The sequence below is a fragment of the Homarus americanus genome, unplaced genomic scaffold, assembly GCF_018991925.1.
Source record: "Homarus americanus isolate GMGI-L3 unplaced genomic scaffold, GMGI_Hamer_2.0 scaffold41027, whole genome shotgun sequence".
NCBI classification, from domain to species: Eukaryota; Metazoa; Arthropoda; class Malacostraca; order Decapoda; family Nephropidae; genus Homarus; species Homarus americanus.
The window spans coordinates 4891909-4905160 of record NW_024745073.1 but is presented as its reverse complement, the minus strand read 5'-3'; positions in this window follow the sequence as shown (position 1 = coordinate 4905160).

Below are 13252 nucleotides of genomic sequence, written 5' to 3'. Positions count from 1 at the left end.
CACCACAGTCAGATAATCAGGACCTCACATCAGATATATGTAATCTTTCATCTAATAGCATACCATCTTGCCTTGCCACACCAGCAGATCCAGTATCAGAGCTTACTACACCTCAAACTTTGGCAGATGATACAACTGAATATTATAGTATCTGCTCTGAGTTGACAAACCTTATTAACGCATTGAATGATACTCCACTACAAAAGAATCCCGATGAAGATACACCAGATTATTTGAGCATATCATCAGAAATGCCTGGAGTACCTAGACTACCTGAAGACAGTCCATCAACAGATCTAGAAATGCAACAGCTACTCCCAGGGGATTTGCAAGGGTTTCTATCTTCAGAAAGTTGTGTAGAGTTACCAGATGCATCAAGTAACTTGGGTTCATCCTCTGTAGAGACACCTGCAAGTGCTGACCCTTCTACATTAGTTGAAACTCCTGCATGTCAAGATTCTCTCTCCATTCCTGATCCTGGGTCAGTTGAGCAGAGTCCTTCAGATGACTCCTCCATCTCTCCCACTAACACTCCATCTCAAGAACTGGTAGAAATAAAGTATGTGCAACTCTCACTCAGTATAGTGTTAGCTATTGTTCTTCATGCCATGCAGAGCATTTCTCAGTTTATGTTAGAAATCTTCCTTTCTTCAGATCAAGAGGACCACTGGGACTAATGTTTACTGTACTTTTTTGCAATTGATTTGCATTAAACTTGACATTAAACTTGTATTAGTGTCTTATATAGAGATAATCATTGTGACCCAAGAAGCTTCTAAAGATTCGGTTTGAAGAATTACCTGTCTTAGGACTTCAGATTACCACTGAATATGAGGAAGTAGAAAAGCAGAGGGAGTACCAAGGATGGGTATGTAGGCTGCTAATGCCAGGGTGAATGAGCTAAGTAGGTTGGACTACTTTTAGTGTTGCAGAAGGTAAAGGAAATTGTGAAGATTTTACTATAGAAGAGAAGTGTCTAGTGAAGGTGGTTATGTACAAAGGTCCTGTTTAGAAATTTAATTTGGATTTCACAAATTAGATTGTTGTGATGTAATGTTTGTATATACAGTACAGTATGGTTATTAGAGAGAAATATTCACAAGGTACATATACACTGAAAACAGTCTATGAAAAAAAATTATTTGCACAATCCTGACCACTGGTGAGCACTCAATAAATATTTATTTTTCAACACATCTGTGCCTCCAGCCTTTTTACTTTAGAGTTACTTGTAGGTAGATTAGAGGAGAACATATCTTGGTTTATCGCCCCATTATTAAGTATGTATGTTGAGGCTTTCTATTAATTAATTGTTTCTCAGACTTTTCCTTGAAATTTCTATATATTTTGTACACCATTCTTCCATACTATATCCTGTCATCATGGAGGTTTATATTTTCTCTTTCTTGATCCACCCCGGAAAGAAATGGGAGCAGAAGAAAAATAACACATAGGGCCTCCCATCAGAACTAGATTTATTCTCAGAAATATTACCAGTGACCCTTGCTTTACCAGTCAGGAGTTAATCTGTGAGCTCAGAGTCATTCCCACCACACTGCACACTAGCTGACTTTGTACTGTATCGTGCACTGGAGTGAAGGATATTTATACTCATCTTGGTCACAAAACCGTTCACTTAAAATAAATTTGAGCTTAAAGAACCCCAATAAATTTTACTGTAATAGCTTAATTTTATCCTTCAGAGTGCATTACAAAGCATTGTCATCAATGTACTGTATAGACTTTATGGAAAAAAAAATATAGATTACAGTATTATTTATTATACTCATTGAGAAGAATTTTTTTTTTTTTTTTTACCTTGGAGACGGTTTGAATGGAGAATGGTGGGAGATAGTTAGTTTGTAGAGTCACAAAAGTGTACAACTACTTAATTTTTTTTTTTTACTGTTTGTGTGATTGGCTGTGTTTGTGTATCACATGTGGAGGTGTATGGAACTGTTTTCATATTGGTCTATTTGCCATAATCCTTCAACCAGTCATAAATAATTTGGTTGGAAATGAAACTGTGAACCTTAAAGGATTAATGATTTATAATTTTAGGTGTAGATTTTCCCCCAGATAGTGTCAAACATCAGAAAAGTTATGTTATTACAGGCAATCCCTGGTCTATGAACTTAATGTGTTCCTGAAAATATGTTTGTAAACTAGGAAATAAATTCCATTTAAACAAGGGTATATATAATTAATTGGTCCCAGATGTAAGTGAAAACCACACCTTTAAAATAAAAATCTAATGAATATACTACAGTTATAAAAATTTTTATAATAAATTTATATTGTGAATACTGTAATACCTGTAATAATACAGTAAAATGAAATACATAAATTAGATAGTACATTAGAAATTAATTGATAAAATAACATTTTTGTTTTTCTGTAGTCAAGTGTTTGGTTTCTTGTATTTTCCCAACCATTGGCATTATGTTTGAAAAAGCTGTATTTTTATGAGTGGAACGAAAGTTTGAAAGGCCAAAAAACATGGTCATAAAGTATAATGTTTGTAACTTATATGCCAGTTGTTCAGAAACTGAGAATTGCCTGTACAGTACTCAAAACCTGCTTTAAAAATTATGTACCGGTACAGTAATTCATAAATATTGTACTTATCAAAATGAATGATGTAAGTTTGATATGTTTTATTAATTAGAAATGGCTCATGCAGCTTTTAGTTTAACTTATAAAATGGGAATCACCATAGACCAGGGATGACTTCAGATTATTTGAAGCTCTAGTATAATTATGGCCCAAATTGATGTTGCAAAATGGTTACAGTAATCCGTACCTTGGCTTTGCTATTTGTCAGAATATATGTTTTGGTGTTTCTCCTTTTTAGCTGTCAGTAAAGAAAGAGTTAAACATTAATGTTACTAATTTTCATCTAAAAAGTAATAAGATATACTAAATTCTTAAAGCAGTTCTTATTATTTGTGGTATGATAATCAGTTTGGAATGAATGGTATACAGGTTTTAGTATTTTATTGACGAAAATGTGGTCATAATTAAACATGGTAAAAAGGTAACAAGATTATTTATTGGGAATCTTTACCTTTAATTCCCTACCTCATCACCCTCTACAAGTGGTCTTGAAAAATTATACAGTATAGTATGAATACTCTTAAGATTTCCCTAGCTACATCTTGCTTGTTTCTGGTGTATAGTGTTTATAAGTCTAATGAGGGAGAAATGTAGTGTTTTTATTCTTAATTTTGTAAAGAAATGGAAAATCCCCCAAATAAAAAAATAAAAAGATCCTTATATCAGTGTGAGAACTTAAAGGTTATGTTTGTCATTATTATCGTAATTTTAAGCATCCTATTATTTATATTTAATATACAGTATGTCATTGTAAGATATGTAATTCAGTGATATATAATGCCAAAGAGTTTTTTAACAGAAATACAGTATTTTGTTGATGTCTGTTAAATGTTTTAATTTAGTAGGATAGATTCACCTGTTAAATACCAAAAGCATTTCCTTATGATAGCAATTTATTCATATGTTATATATACAGGTAAGAAGCTTCCCAGTGTAATACATATTTTTGGTAAGTGTTTGCTGCTGCTTGTATGATTTATTGATGTGCTGTAGTTGAACTCAGTGGATTTTATAAATTTGCATATTTTGTGTGAATATTTCAAGCTGGTTCATTGTGATAAAGACTAATGCCAAATTTGAATAGCTTAAGCTTTTCTGTAAGATAACTTTATGCTTATTATTAATTAAATGCCTGTGTTTAGTTTGTATTGTGTATATGAACAGTATGGTCAAGAAATGAAATAAAAGCTTATGGTATACTTTATGCAGCCTCATAGTTTTAACATTACTGTACTGTATATCATTAAATATTCAAAGTTCTTGCTATGTACCTCTTGGAATCATTGTTTTTGTTGCATAATGGGGTATAAACATTGGTGTGCACTTTTACAGGTTGTGGCACAGAAAAACAAATGTTCAGTATGCATTTTGATAATTTAATAATACTGCTAAAAACTGTTGGGCAAGACTTGAGTCATCCTGCTTATTGGAATATGTACCTTGTTCAAGAGGAGCACCAGAGTGAGATGCTAAGAACTAAGGTACAGTACGTACAGTCTGCACTTTACTGCTATATGTCTCCTTACAATTGTTCATAGCATAGCATTAATTGTTCTGTTCAATTTATCATTTAGGTAATGTCTTTCAGGATAGAATTTCTTGGAGTTGTAAATAACTTTACACTTAAGATTTTATACATACAGTACAGTATACAAACACTAGTTATTTTAAGAGGCAATTTATTCGATTTTGTATTTTGTGAAGTATTATTGAGTGGTACTTAAGGAAAATGCTTTATTTGGCTACAATTAAGAGTAAGAACAAATTGATGATTGCTGATGTTTTTAACCTGTAATACTGTACTACTTAGAGGTTTGTTTACACTCATGTTTCCATTTTCTTTATGATGCGTAATTGTTAACTATGTATTGTACAGTATATTTAATTTCCAGACATTTGAAAAATTTATTTTAGTCTTGCATGCAGTAGATTAGTCTACTTTTTTATTGTTCCTTGTTATACTGTACTATACTATAGTGCGAACTTCACACTTAGATTTCGTATTTAGCTTTTCTTAACTTTCCTTGGATTTATCTATAGTATTTAAGAATGTCAGTGTTCAGAGAATGTACTAATGACAATTTTTATATTATGTTTCTTATTTTCAGGTATACTGTACCTTACAGTAGTTAAAGCTTCTTTCCTTTTTGTGTAACAAAATTTTTTATGGATTTTTAATTCCAGTGACAGGTGTTTTATACTGTACTGTACATCATTTAAACTCACCTTATATTTCTTATCTACTTAAGTTCACCATTTGAACATACATAATTTTGTTTCCATGAAAGTAGCATCAATAGTTTCCTTATTTTCTGAGAAAAATACTTCACATAAAGCTAGTTGTAAGTGCTTAAATTTACTACAGTAATTTATTTATTTTTAACATTTGAAATGTTGTGGAAGGTTGAATAGGTAAATCAAAAGACACTTCAGAATAAAAAAAAAAAAAAATTATTTATCAAATCACTGATTATGAAGATAGAAATCACTTGACATTTTCTTCCAGTGATAATTAAACATGATAAATTATTATTTGAATTCTGTGTACCTGTTGCTCTTCCTTAAAATTAAGAAAGAGATTTTATCCTGTTACACTCCAGTGTTTTGAGAAAATAAAACTGATATCTTTGTTGTTGTAAATACAGTACTGTAATTTGCATACCTAGCAAATACATATTGGTTTTCATATACATTTTATGAAGATTTTTAAGAGTTAACAAAGTTCCTGTAACTTGTACATAAACAAGGAATAAACACCATTAAACACCCAACTGTATTTGGCATAGTGGAGTAGACAAACAATGGGTGGACTAAGTAATACCAATTGAATATGTGTGAAGCAATCGTTGACCCATGTATTGCAGGGTAAAAAATGCATTCCTTATGTTTGTTATGTAGAGTCACACAAATAAATTCACAGAGATCCAACAAGTATAGGGTGGGGCAACCACTCTGTTAATATTGTAAAGGGAAGGTTAGACGAGGAGTGGTAAGGGGGGGGGGTAAGGGAGGCCTCATTTGAATGACCGGTATGAGTATATCTTGCATTTGGGAGTGAGGTTTTTGCACTGTTACCAGATCTTTTGCCCTACCCTATATATGTTGGGTGTCTGCAAACTTATTTGGCTGACTGTACAATCCACAGTTGTCATTGACCAATTGTAATTTTAGTGCAGTTAGTGTATGTAGTGGTTGCTCTGATAGTCATGGTAAGCTTTTTTTTGCCTTCTAGCATGAAGCATTATTATATCCTTGTTCTTGAGGTACATGGCATGATGCTATCCTTAAGTTGAAATAGCCCCAACAATTAAATGGAATTGGTTCATGTAACTTGGAATTCTAATAACTTTTATATACAGTACAGTATTAACTAAAGCATGTCCACAATTGCCTCCAGGACTATTTGAGAAGCCAGTTTACTAGGCTAATATGGAACCTGGAATTTGTTACGTTATTAATCTTAATAGGTTTATGTTATATTGACTATCCATTTTTTAAATATAGTACAGTACTGTATATGAAAAGTAAGAATCTGGAAATATATTTCATAAATATACATTTTCTTATTTTATTCAATGCCTCAATATTGGAGAGAATGTCATGAATCTAAAAGATATACAGTGGTCCCTCGGTTAACAAACGCCTCGGTTAATGAAATTTCGGTTAACGAATTACCTTCCATAAGAATATTCAACTCGGTTAACGAAAAAAATTTGGTTAATGAATTCCTTACGAATTCTTCTCAACATGTTTTCGCCTGCTCACCAGCTGTAGTATTAGTCCGCCAATACAGTAATCGGTTCTAGGGCTTAAATTCGTTACCATTTAAGTAAATATCAAGAAGGTTGTACTATTCAATAATTTTCCAAGTTTTATTTTAAATTTTTTAGTAATTTTAACACTTATTTAACATAATTGCAGTACAGGGAACTAGTTTTTGGTGTGCCCAACAGCCACTTCACTCACCCACCAAGGCCTCAGTTTGTATGTCAGTTCAGTGGAGGTATCATCTTGCTTGTGGGTCTCTTGAACACAGAGTATTTTTTATGTTTTTACAGTACAATTTTTTGTCATTCTGAAATTTATTTAACATGTTGACAATATATAGTGCAGTGTAGTGTTGATTTAAAGAAAATAATCTTGAATAACACCAAGTGAACTTAAAATTTTATGGGTGAAATGACGGCATGAAGCATGGGGTGATTTCTCTTCCACCCCCACTTCCTCCTCTTCTCCTTTCTCCTCCACCCCCACTTCTAATTCCCATCAGCATCATCATCAACCAGGAGCCTTCTACATACACACCTCAAAGTAAGTGTACTTTACTTCATTTTTTTTTTTTACTTTGTATGTAATTTTCAGTGAGCTGGAACCAATTACTGAAAATCCCATTGAAACAATGGATTCGGTTTACGAAATTTTCGGTTAATGAACAACCTTCTGGAACGAATTGTGTTCGTTAACCGAGGGACCACTGTACTGGGGTAATTTGAATTGTAAGAAATTATTAAAATTAGAATTTGAACATACAGTACTGTATATCATTATTTTCCAATCACTAGCATCTTAAGTGTATTGTTTGTTATTATTAATTCTTTTCTTTATGGGTTTTTGTATCCATCAACACTAACGCTTATGTAGTTAGACAGATGCACTTTGTTTCTTGATTATCTTTATTGTGAATTAAAATTCATTGGCTTTACTGTTTTGTTTTTCTTGTGTTGTATGATGGCAAGTTTCACCCCTTTGACTTGGTGCACACGTTCATCCTCATTCTCTTGGTGTATGTACAGTATTCCATTCTGTTCTTTAGGTGCACATGACTCATCCCTTTAATTTGGTGCAAGTGTTCTACCCCATGGACTTAGCTGAAGATTGAGAGTGATATACTATCACTCTCAATCTAACGTCGATCTAACAGTAATACAGTTTAGAATGTGTTAAGACGATCTGCTTTAAATCTGGGAAATCACTTTTGTCTTATAAGAGCAATTAGCTGTTTCTCCACTGTGTGTATCATCATAATTTGCATACACCATGTCATATCTTTGTAACTTGGTGCAAATTATTTACAGTATTTGCCTCCAATTAACAATGGTGGATCCAGTCCCCCATTTGACTGTACTGTACCTGACTTTTGCAATGATTACAAGCACTAAAACCACCTGGTAAATTTTTTATTAATAGACCAAAAGGCTTATTAAAAAAATGTACCCATGTGATATAATAGTGAAAGTTGTGAACTCCCATCATAAAAAATCCTGGCTCCAACCACGGTCAAGGTAAACTGGTTCCTTGCCCTACAAGATTACTTCATTGTATGGGAAATATTGACCATCAGAACTGTCAACAGAGGTAAACCTATCAGTAGACTTGCATTACAGGTGCACGGTATATTTTTTATTACCAACTATGCTGCATATCTGCAGTTATAGCTCACGGCTTTTTTTACTAGAGTGTGGCTGTTGAAGCTGTGAACTAGTGATATCTACTGTACCTGTCAAGGCATATTTCTTGCAAAATTTAGTTTTGATCTGGTATTTCACTAAAATTAATGTTTATGTGGTACAGTACAGTGTAAAGCATGTGTTTATTACTACAGAGCTATCCTGAGTTCTGCTGGTAAAGCTCTTTGGATATTGTAGTCATGATTTAAATAAGGCTTTAAAAGTTTATTTAAAGATTATTGGTTCAGGTACCTGTATATGGAAACATATATTTATCTGTATAGAGAATGCAGTTGGTAAATCAAGTCATCGTACTTTAGTTGAAATGAATGCTGAGGTAATCACATATTTTCTTGTTGTGATATGGATTGTTTCATTATTAGTTGAGAGGTTAGTTAGCCACTCTTGATAACAAGTGCAGTATTTGTATCCTCTTTTCTTATTCTTGTTATGTAGGTAAAATGAGTCAAACATACTGTATACAAATTCTAGATGTGCCACATATGTGTTTGTTATATATTAGGTACCTAAATAATGAATGATGATCTTGTTCCATAAGCAATAATTTTTTTTGTAGTACTGTATCAGTATGTAAATATAGTGTACAGTATGTATATATAGACTAATATTTGATGACTCAGGTAGCAGGACGATGCATTAATCTAGATTTCTCTTTTAATTTATAAACACCATCAACCATAATTGCTGAGACCTGAAGTTTTATATACTGTATGTCCTATTAATTTACTGTATGTATGTACAAAAGTTGAGATGATAAGTACAGTATTATCACTATTGGCCTTGGTCACTTGGAAAACTAAAGAGATGGAAGTGTTGGTCTCCCTTTGATATATTTTTCTTTATTCATTTTCACGTTGCTGCTCTGAGTGATGTGGCACTCATACTCATGCACTGTTTCATTCCTGAAATTTCCCTCTTCATTTCCATATTCAGTACTGTATTGTACAGTACAGGAACACAGTAACTACAATATAATCTCGGTTTACATGGATTTTTTATACGCGGTTGGTCATTTACGCGGCACCTGTCCAGACTCACCAATTATTAGTTACGCGGTACATTCCTGAATTTACGCGGGAAGCGGCGCGGACAAGCTGCGCGGACAAGCTGCGCGCTAGGTCGCTCTTACGTCACAGCTGACGTCAGATGACATTTTGGACTGCGATTGGACCACGCATCCTTACCACCCACGCATCCCCTCCGCCGCGAGCTGTGATTGGTCTATTTAACCTTGCTTGCCCAGTCAACAAAACATTACTGAGTTCTTCTCTCACCACAGCCAGCCCAAGTCAGTGATAGTGATAGTGAGGATATGGACTTTGAGGGGTTTGACAAAGAGGCCCTGCTAGCCTCTGTGGTGGATAGTGATACAGGTGATACAAGTGATACAAGTGATACAGGTGAGGGCCAATAATCTGCCCTCTGCCTCAGAACCAACCCCCCATCCCCGTGTGCCCAGCCATCTCTTCTACTAATATATAGTGTTAAAAAACCTGATATTATTGATATTTCTCTTAAATATTAATTGTGTGTGTATACCATCATAAAATTAAGATGTTATTTTTACTACAACGTATGTATTGTGTCGGAAAAAGGGTAGTCTGGCGGTCGGGCTAATCTCTATTTCAATTAATTCCATATGTTCTGTTATTTCGTTTACGCGTTTCACGTTATACGCGGACCTCCATGGGTTTAATTGACCTAGTAAAACGAGACTATACTGTACAGTAAAATATTATAATCACAGTAATACTATACACAGTACAGTACTGTACAGTATATGAAAATAATCACATAACATATTATAATTCAGTTATAAGACTATTCATATCTCTGTAGTTTTCTAATATGGTCTGAAACCTTTCCTTGAATATGTTGTATTGTTCATTTGCAAAATGATTGGTTTGTTATGATAATATCTTTGCATTGGGTTGGTAATTTCTTTTTTAGCAGTTGCTAATGTTCTTAACTAGTTTTGCTCTGCCAAATAATTGGGCCTTAATCATCTGGGATATGCTTTCTGTCCTTGTATAAATGAATAGAATTTCTTTAGCTTGATGCCCTCCAACAAGTGGCTGTATTAATGCTCAAGCTGTTTTGAGGAACAGTAGAGTAGGGTATCCTCAAAACTGGCTTTAATTAATCACATAATCACATGTAGGCATATAAAAATCTTCTAAGTTGAGGAGACAGTTCTGCTAGAACCCAATGTAGGGTCTTCAGTCACCAGGACAAATAAATGACTTTCCCAAAACCTTAAGTAGGCTCTCTGCAACCCTCATACAACAAATCCTGTGCCTCCCTTAATCACAAGCATAAATAAAATGTGGCTCAGGGTACTGCTTGATCGGTGCAACTGTGTGCACAAGCCCCATTGCTGAAGGCCAGTCCAGCTGCTTATGTGTTGACCTGATCGTGGAAGAGTCAGTTAGTTGTAAACAGACTTTATGAAGTGACGTAATATGACAAAATATCTATTTCACCTTAGTTATAACCCTAAAACTTTGGAAAGCCCTACAAACTCTCTGCAAAACATCACTAACATTTGGCACAACATAAGTAGCCAGCTTGGAGAGAGACTGGTTCTTAAATGGATTGACTTTGAAATCCAGATGGTGGCTGTAGCTGGTGTGATGTATGTTTGGTTAGATTGACACAGCTGACTTTATTGACTTGCTGCCTCTAGATGGCAACTTTACCAGTTTTGGTTCAGAGAAATGGGAATGGATGGTTTAATAACCATAAATGGTGATCTACATGTACAGTACTTAGTTTTAAATCCTTTACACTTTACAAATCTTCCTACTTAAATATATCACTAATTTTTATACAGGCACAGTAAATACAATTCACTTTCATACCAATTTAAGTGTAATTTTGTGGTGAATTACTACAATAATAGTGCATTTATCATCACCTAGTATGAATGTGATTACATACAAATAATATCACGAGTACATTACTATTCATATTTTGGTTTATTCAGTCACAAAAGTATTCAGTAAAAAGGCACAGCACAGTGCAGTACACTACAGTTAGGCTTGTCAGTAGCTTGAAGTTACAGTATACTGTACTACTGTATACTGTAATGAAATTTTGATTCTGAGATGGACAGCTACATATACAGTACTTGGCCATAGTTCCCTCCATTGGTGCTACAACCATTCTCATTGCTCTTATTTTCTCCCTCCACACCTGAGTGTATTTTACCACTTTTGGGTTAGATATTGTAGTGTTTTAAGTGCTAGTAGGCTTTTGGGATGCTCCATGATGCTTAAGACTTTAAAACGATAGTTTCATAGTAGCTATAGTTCAGCATCATATCTGTTAATGTTATTTGATGAAAGTAGCAGTTTGTTATTACTGTATATGTGTGCATTTTGCAGCTGATAGGCCATTAACAATGAAATTATTGTGACGCTGGACAGATATGAAAACAAATGCTAATTTTATAAAAATATGTAATTTTTTGTTGCACTTGCAGTACCAGGTAATTATGACCTTAGCTACACAAAATGGATTGCATATATGTCATAGAATTTTAAGTAACTGTAGAATCATTTCACAATGTGCTTTACTCTGTGTCATGAACAATTGTCATTTTCAGATATATTGTGATTCTCTACATACAAAAATTATGACCTGAAATTATTGTGACAGCAGACTCTGTACAGTATATGACTTTCATATACACCTGAAGGTAAGATTTGTTTCAGCATTATGGAGAGAATAAACCTTTGAAGGGCATGAGACAAATGTTCAAGGAATCCATCTGAAATTATTCATACTTTCATATTTTTCTAAATGTCTTCAAGATACGTATTTTGTTTTGCTTCCAAATACATATCTGTTTTCTTTCTTTACCCATGTCATACAATACTGATTTAGATACTACCTGTATACTGTATTGTATATTATCATAACAGGACTACAGCTTTGGCAGTACCTTAAACTTTTTTCAGCAGTGTACATTGTCTCTGAGGATGAATATTTGAGAAATGAAACCTGAAACAAAGATGAATAAAACATAATACTAATCCAACACAGGTACAGTTGTGTTAACAAAAAATGGGGGTAAAATATTCTAAATGGTCTTATTAAAGGCAAAAGATAGGATTAAAATATGCATTTTATTAAAAACTCTGATGAGAAAATCAAAATATGATTTGCTTCACCTTAATGCATTTAATTTACTATGGCAGCTTATGAACTGTCATTCCTTAAGTTTTGTATATACTAGTAGTCATTAGATTTATGAGTGTGCAGAAAATGAAGTACCCTGTACAGCATAGAAGGTTACTACTGTTTCAAATTTCATGTCACATTCAAGATTCTGAATAACTAGCCCTTAGACTGATATTACTAAGGCAGTGCATCATGTCACATGCCGCTCTGTGAGCTTAATCAAGAAAGAAGTTGATTTGATTAATTACTTTGCTTCTGGTTTTTGTCAACCATAAAGTAGATCTAGGTAGGCATCATATAAAGACTAGTTTTTTTACTGGGTTTACTTTTATGGGTCAATTGTACATCTTGATATACATAATACTTTACATGGGAACTCCAGTACGACATGTCAGTTTGTGAATAATTATTACTAAGCTGGGAGTAGTGGATCAACTTGTAAGTAATGTACATTTATTATCATTGGATTCTTCATTGTAACTTTATTCTTTACATTTCTTTTGTAAACTTTAATCATTTTCATACATAAACTACAGTTATTCTATCAATAAATAATTAATGTGTTAAAGACTACAGGACCACAGATAGTACAGGGTTGAGTTATCTTTATAAATATCAGAGAATTTACTTAAATTTTGCTGTTTCACTGTTTTAATGCTTAAAAGTATTTGATGTGGAAAAAATATTCATTTCATGGTTACATGGACCTGGGAAAAAAAAAGAAAAAGAAAAAAGTAAATATGATTCCAATATAATGGGTACAGTATTTTGTAGGAGTTTGTAAAGGTAAAATTACTGTATGTGTGTATGTTATGTTTTAAGACTTTGCTGTTTAAATATGCTAGAATTTTTCCAATATGTCCTATAGTTTATGCTCTATATCGTTCATTGGATCATGCAACACACAAAGTACATATTAAGTGCTCTTTGCTTAGAACTTTAACAACTTGTGATATTGGTAACTTAACTGTGAATTAGTAGCC